This window comes from Rhinopithecus bieti, unplaced genomic scaffold (genome assembly GCF_001698545.2).
Source record: "Rhinopithecus bieti isolate Rb0 unplaced genomic scaffold, ASM169854v2 scaffold_50752, whole genome shotgun sequence".
NCBI lineage: Eukaryota > Metazoa > Chordata > Mammalia > Primates > Cercopithecidae > Rhinopithecus > Rhinopithecus bieti.
In genome coordinates, this window is record NW_016820054.1 from 56,551 (window position 1) to 64,186 (window position 7,636).

The following is a 7,636-nucleotide window of genomic DNA, read 5'->3' on the forward strand; positions in this document are numbered from 1 at the left end:
GTGGAGAGTATCTGTGAATGCTCACTGAATAGCCTACAATTACTTTAAAATATTTTTTAAAAGTATTAACAATCTTAGAATTTAAAGTAAAAACTCCAACTACAGAGTGTATATTAATTTAGTGAAAGAGATTAGAATGAGAAAGAAAAGCTGTAACACAATGAAATAGAATATAGAGTCAAGAACTCTTACGATGTATAGGAATATAATATACGATATGAGAAGCATTTCAAATCAGTGAGGGAAAATTATTCAGAAAGTAGTGCTGATAAAATTGTTTGAAAAACAATTAGAATTAATCTCTACCCTCAAAATGATACATCAAAATAAATTTCAGATGGATTAAACAGTTAAATACAAATAATGAAACCATGAAAATTAGCAAATTTTTCATTGATTTCATGATTACAAGATGTTCTCACTGTGAATAATTTCATAAACTTCTTTTCAAATTATTTAATGCCTACATATTATTGATAGCTTTAGGTTAAAAGTATGTTTTCTGAGAAAACTACAATCAGGATAGGTGAACATAATCATTTTGGATACTTAATGAATTTGATACAAATACATCAACAGAATATTGTGTAGACAGACCAGCTAATGAGGGAAGAGCCCACTCTTTTCTGAGCCCTCAGGGATAAGCAGCCTCAGGGACATCTGTGGTCATGGATATGCACCTCATATCAAGCAACCAGTGTCTGTGGGCACGGGGAGGGCTGGTATTAAAGGATTGATGAGGAGCTCTCTGTATCTTAGTAGCAGACTTCTATTTTTTTTTTTTTTGTTTGAGACGGAGTCTCACTCTGTCACCCAGGCTGGAGTGCAGTGGCCAGATCTCGGCTCACTGCAAGCTCCGCCTCCCGGGTTTACGCCACTTTCCTGCCTCAGCCTCCCGAGTAGCTGGGACCACAGGCGTCCGACACCTCACATGGCTAGCTTTTTGTATTTTTTAGTAGAGACGGGGTTTCACTGTGTTAGCCAGGATGGTCTCGATCTCCTGACCTTGTGATCTGCCCGTCTCGGCCTCCCAAAGTGCTGGGATTACAGGCTTGAGCCACAGCACTCGGCCGCAGGCTTCTATTTTGCAAGTAATAGTAATAATTATTTTTTTAAGTGGAGGTATTTCATAATTTAAAGGTGTATCTGCCAGGCACAGTGGCTCACACCTGTCATCCCAGCACTTTGGGAGGCCTAGACAAGTTGATCACTTGAGGTCAGAAGTTCAAGACTAGCATGGCCAACTTGGTGAAATTCTGTCTCTATTAAAAACACAAAAAATTAGCTGGGCATGGTGGCAGGTGCCTGTAATCCCATCTACTTGGGAGGCTGAGGCAGGAGAATTGCTTGAACCTGGGAGGCAGAGGTTACAGTAAGCCAAGATTGTGCCACTGCACTCCAGCCTGGGTGACAAGTCATCAGCGAAATGCAAATCGAAACCACAATTAAATACCACTTCACACCCATTAGAATGGCAATTATCAAAAAAAGAAAATAACAAGTGTTGGTGAGAACGTGGAGAAACCGAAACTCCCATGCATTGATGGTAGGAATATAAAATGATGCAACCTCTGTGGAAAACAATATGGCAGTTCCTTAAGAAGTCAAACCATAAAATCCATCAATTCCACTCCTAGATCTATAGCCGAAAAAAAATTGAGAGCAGAAACTAAACAGATACTTGTATATTTATGTTCACAGAAGCATTATTCACACAGTAGTCAAGAGGTGAAAACAAATATTTCACAGGACGAACAGATGAATGGATAAAAAAAATATGGCATATACATACAATGAAATATTATTCAGCCTTAAAAAAGGAAGGAAATTCTGACACACAATGTGGATGAACTTTGAGAACACTATGCTAACTAAAATAAGCCAGACACAAAATAATAAATATTGCATGATTCCACTTAAGAGTTACCTAGAATAGGCAACTTCATACAGGTAGAAAGCAGAATAGAGGTTACTAGGGACTTGTGGGGAGAAGAAGGAGTTAGTGTTTAATGGGTACCAGAGTTCATGTTGGGGATGATGAAAAAGTTCTGGAAATGAAAAGCGGTGTTGGTTGCGCCACATTATGATTGTAGTTAATACCACTGAAAATACATCTAAGAGTGGTTAAAATGGTAATTTTTATGTTATGCATATTTTACCACAGTTTTTCTAAAAAGCATTTCATGAGGCTGGGTATGATGGTTCATGGCTGCAATCCCAGCACTTTGGGAGGCCGAGCCAAAGAACTAACTACTTGAGCCCAGAAGTTCAAGACCAGCCTGGGAAACAAAGGAAGACTTTGTCTCTTAAAAAACAGACATTGGCTGGGCACAGTGGCTCACGCCTGTAATCCCAGCACTCTGGGAGGCCGATGTGGGCAAATCACGAGGTCAGGAGATCAAGACCATCCTGGCTAATATGGTGAAACCCTGTCTCTACTAAAAATACACAAAATTAGCTGATAATGGTGGTGCGCGCCTGTAGTCCCAGCTACTCAGGAGTCTGAGGCAGGAGAATCTCTTGAACCCGGGAGTGGAGGTTGCAGTGAGCGGAGATCGCACCACTGCACTCCAGCCTGTGCGACAGAGCGAGACTCCGTCTTAAAAAGAAAAAGAAGGCATTTCATGGACTGTATGTGTATACACAAAAAAGCTTACAGAGGAAATGTATTTCTGCCTCAAAGAAGAGCAATTTCATTTACTCAGTCAACAAATGTATTATGCTTATGAGATCTGCATAGAAAACAGTTCAGACAATTTAGACCTAGAATTTCGTACAGTATTGGGAATGAGACAAAATATAATAAAGTCCTGTAAGTGCTATTATAGACCCATATATGTCACTATTCCAGTCCTAAGATTTGTAGATTAGCCTCCCAAGGGGATTGGGACACTTCCCAAGGATCCCTGGGAACCGTGGCAGGCTCTAATTATACCCCGCCTTCATCATTTTTAGTCTTTTCTATACCAGAGGACATCAAAGCTAAGGACAACAACATAACAGTATTCAGTTGATTCTCAGACAGAATATTAGGTAGATGTTGACAAGGTTCTTCTCTGCTAAGTGTTCGGAGAACATGCACTTAAAAAAGCAGAGAACAATCCTTCATATTTTGAACTATGAGCTTAATTCTGTTAGTAATTCCTCATAAGCACCAAAATAGGTCACTGGTTTCTTTAGCAGAAGATCTTTTAGCTGAAGAAACTGGCAGATAGAAAATTTAAGTAATGGGCTATTGTCAGAAAGCACACTAGAATCAGTTGAAGGCTAGTGGGGGTCAGATGTGCAGGTTAAGCCTCCACAGCACAGTGTGGCCCAGCCCCCTATTTCCATCCCCTACCCTGCACTGGGACTTCTGTTCAAAAGGAGGACATGTGGTCTTCCTTTTGTTGAACTTTAAAGAAAACAGGAAATCGTGTTTAAAATAATTTCTATGGTTTTGTGAATCCTCATGATTAACAAATAGCCAATCAAATTCTTCAGGAATGATGAAAAATATAAACCCAGAAACATAAGGGTAGAATGTCTTTGAAAAGCATGGCCTTTTACAGCCTTTGAAAGCAGTCAGAGGTGCTTGTGAAACCATGTGTGCTGTTTTGGGTGTTGGCCTCAAAGCATATACAAATATAATCTGTAGTATATTGTTTATTTGTTTTTACTTTTCAGATGTCTGAATATCAGTCACCTACATACTTATATTTCCCTTATCTCCCTCATCATATTCTGGTTTCTATTTTTTATGTCTCTCCTAACATTGCCTATTCAAATTACTTTCAATCAGTAACTGTGACAGCCTCAGAATCACATCCAAAAAACCACTTCCACAGATTTTAGCACAGATTTGAGTATACCCCTCTTTTATGCCTCACTGTTTCCTTAGATTTCTACCATAGTAACTGAAAAGCAACACTATACATATTTCTGTAGACACATCCTCTGCAGTGGCCTCCCAGTGCCTCCCTCCCCTCAAACAGGTAACAAGGAGCACACCTTCCTCTTCTCCATGTCGTCAGCGCCAACACAGAGCAGTGAGTGCATGCTTGTAGAATTGATAGATAAGTGCATTTGGGATATATTAACTTTATGAGCCCGGGGATGAGTTTAGGTGGTGAGTTTTTGTTTTAGAAATCCCTGTTCCAAATCCAATCTAGCAGTCATTTCTATACCAAATGAATGAAAAAAAACTCAATCAGTAACTTCAGAGTCAGACAATTTAATGAACGTAAAATATACAGGACAAAAGCAGGCATATTAAAGGCAACAAATCCTAGTTTCCCTCTGCACTCCTGTCAGCTAATACTTAAATTGTTATTATTAGATTCAGGGACTTTTAATCACAGACACAAAAGGTGCAATGCCATGGACCTTTTTTCTGCAGAACTCTCCTGAATGCAAGCACTGTTACTTTCACATTATAGAGCCCATGGTGAGTCACCAACCACAGCCCAAGAAGGCACATGGTTCACCTGTGGGCAAGAGGCAGAGAGAACAACAGTAGGGTGACTATAGCAAAAACAACCTGTTTTTCAAATTCTAATAATAGACGGTAGGAAAACACACATTTAGACACACATCTAACCCTAGAACTTGTAGCCATTTTAAAGTTATTAACATAGATCCCATGCCAAGCAACAGTCTCTCCTCCACCCTCACCCTTATATCTAAAAATAAAATGAAACATTACAGCCACATATTTTGCTTGCCTCAGCCAATAGCTCAAAAAACCCCCTCAAGTCCTACTGTTGCTGGATCAGTCCACTGTATACTATGAGTCAGCACTTCTCCACATTTCTGGAAATTCCTCACCAGCAACATGACCTACAAGAGGAAGCCAACTTTCCATTTCAATGTATAACAGGAAGTATTCAAACAGATTTCACCTAAACTGGAGAACTGTTGTTAATGTAACTGCTGTTACATCAGAATGAGTGCAAATCTACTGAAAGACATCAAGTTTTTTTTTTTTAAAAAAAGTATAATATTTTATTTTAAAATACAGACATATAGATTGTAATTAGCTAAACCAGTATACTGATTTCGAACAGAGGTATTTTAGTGGCTGGAAGACAAGAAAAAGACAAACTTTAAATTTAACTCAATTACTGTCCATTTTTCTATTGCATATATTGTTGCAGAGTTGTAAGACTTGGGCAAAACCTGTTTGTTAAGAATCTGTTTTGTTTTGAATATATGGTTTGAGCAGTAATGTACAGAAATAACATTGGAAGTGTAAATATTTTGAGAAAAGACATTCTGCAGCAGACGCTAAAATTGGAGTTTAACTCTCTCAATGATTGGCTTAAATTTGTTTGAACAGAACAAGCTATGTTAATAGATTCCAGAGATTTTATGTTTCAGAAGTGATCTTTCAGAATATTAACAGATCTTAAAACAGCCTGTAGATTAACTAGAGGGTTATTTCATCAGGGTCCTTGCTTTTACACTCAGAAAGCTGCGTTCATAGTTAAAATGTCAACTACAAGAAGTCGTTTTCCCATAATTCTTACAGAGTTTCAAGACTTAAGTAAAAAGCCAAATAGCTTAGCTATTACACTCGTTAATAAATTTATTTAACATTCGTGCAGCATCGGAATGCAAGACATCTGGTTCTAATTTCAATTTTGGCTTAGAATAAAAGCGCCTCCTCCACAATACTTTGATTATAAACTATCCTTTTCCTCCTCTCTTTTTTTCTTCTTTGGAAGCTGTTGTCCTTCATTCTTGCTGGAAGCCACCTGACCACTGCCAGGAAGAAGAATGCAAAACATTCCCAGGAGCGGCCGTGACGTCAGCGCCACATTCCACCTCTCCGTGGTCAGGGCTGTCGGGAAGCTCCAGCCTCCAGCAAAACCACTGGGAGAGATAGCAGCTGGGGCCTGCACTAAATCATATTATACTAAAACCTCCTTCATGTTATGCTTTAAAAATGCACAATGTCTTCCCCCCAAAACAGAGAGAGAGAGAGGGAACAGAGCTGGCTTTATAAGCCATATTTACTGTTTATCTTCATATTTACTTTTTATCTCCAAAACACTTTGGGTTTGGGGAGGAGAAAACAAGTAAAAGTGATTAACAATAATCCTCAGCAGACCAATCACTATAGGCAGCAGTGTGTGGACAGGGTGAGATGAACAACACAAGAGTCTGGGTTTCAGGTAGCACATCCCCCTCTATTAAACCATCCTCAACAACCCAGTCACTAAGCTCCCTCTCAGGAGAAAGACAAAAGTCCCATTCAAGGATGCTTTAGAAACGCTAAGAAAGTAGTGGACGCAGGGAGGCGCATGGGACGAAGATGGCAGTGGAGCAATAGGAGGAGCTGAGGGAGTTCGTGGTGGTGACGGGCACTGAGGAGGACCAGGCCTGCTTCTTCCTCAAGTCGGCTAACCTGGGACTTGCAGATTGTGCTAGCGAGCTTTTATGAGGACAGAGGGGACGAAGACATCATAACCATTTCAAAGGCAACCCCCAGTTCAGTGTCCAGAGGCACAGCCCCCAGTAATAACAGAGTGACATCCTTCAGAGACCTCATTCATGACCAAGATGAGGATGAGGAAGAGGAGAGGAAGGCCAGAGGTTTTATACTGGGCCTCAGAGAGAGGTAGACAGCAGATTGTCGGCCCTCCCAGAAAGAAAAGTCCCAGTGAGCTGGTGGATGATCTCTTTAAAGGTGCCAAAGAGCATGGAGCTGTAGCTGTGGAGGGAGTTTCCGAGAGACCAGTACACCAAGACCATTTGCAGGAGGTGGGTATGGCCTTGGGGCAGCACCAGAGGAAGAGTCTGCTTAAGTGGCAGGATAAAAGAGACAGCATTCCCACCAAGATGTTCATGTAGTACTGAAACTCTACAAGAGTGGATTCAGCCTGGATAATGGAGAACTCAGAAGCTACCGAGACCCATCCAATGCCCAGTTTCTGGAGTCTATCCACAGAGGAGAGGTGCCAGCAGAGCTGTGGAGGCTAGCTCACAGTGGACAGGCGAACTTGGATATGGAGGACCATCGGGATGAAGACTTTATGAAGTCCAAAGGAGCCTTCACTGGTGAGGGTCAGAAACCGAGCAGCACTGACCCCCAGGGGTTGAGTACCATCTCTCCAGTCCAACCGGCAGAAAATGAAGACAAAGCCAACTCTTCCATCTTAATCGTCAAATCAGAGACTACCACAAACATCCAAATTCGGCTTGCAGATGGTGAGAGGCTGGTGCAGAAATTTAACTACAGCCACAGATCAGCAACATCCAACTCTTTATTGCGGATGCCTGGCCAGCCATGGCTGCCACCAGCTTTATCCTCATGACTACCTTCCCAAACAAAGAGCTGGTTGACGAGAGCTGGACCCTGAAGGAAGGCAACCTGCTCAATGCTGCCATCATGCAGCGGTGAACCTAACTGCCCAGCCAGCTGCCTGGCCTCTCTCCTCTGTTTCCCACGACCAGTGGCCATGCTCCATGGGGATCGTCCCTCCTGCCCCCTTATGCACACCAGTAGTCCAGTGTGACGTCTTCTCCATAGCTTGGGTTCTTAAGTCTTGGTTGAACATTTGTTTTCTCCTTAGTTGCATTTCCTGGGTTTTTGTGACAATCAATGGACTTTAAAGAAAAAAATAAAATAAAACAACCAAAACGTAGTGGATAT

The 7,636-nt window shown here is 41.2% G+C and overlaps 1 pseudogene; it reads left to right on the forward strand.

Annotated features, from left to right (window-relative positions):
• The first annotated feature begins 6,090 nt into the window (after positions 1 to 6,090).
• LOC108520143 (NSFL1 cofactor p47-like) lies at positions 6,091 to 7,384 on the forward strand (annotated as a pseudogene).
• Positions 7,385 to 7,636: the final 252 nt, after the last annotated feature.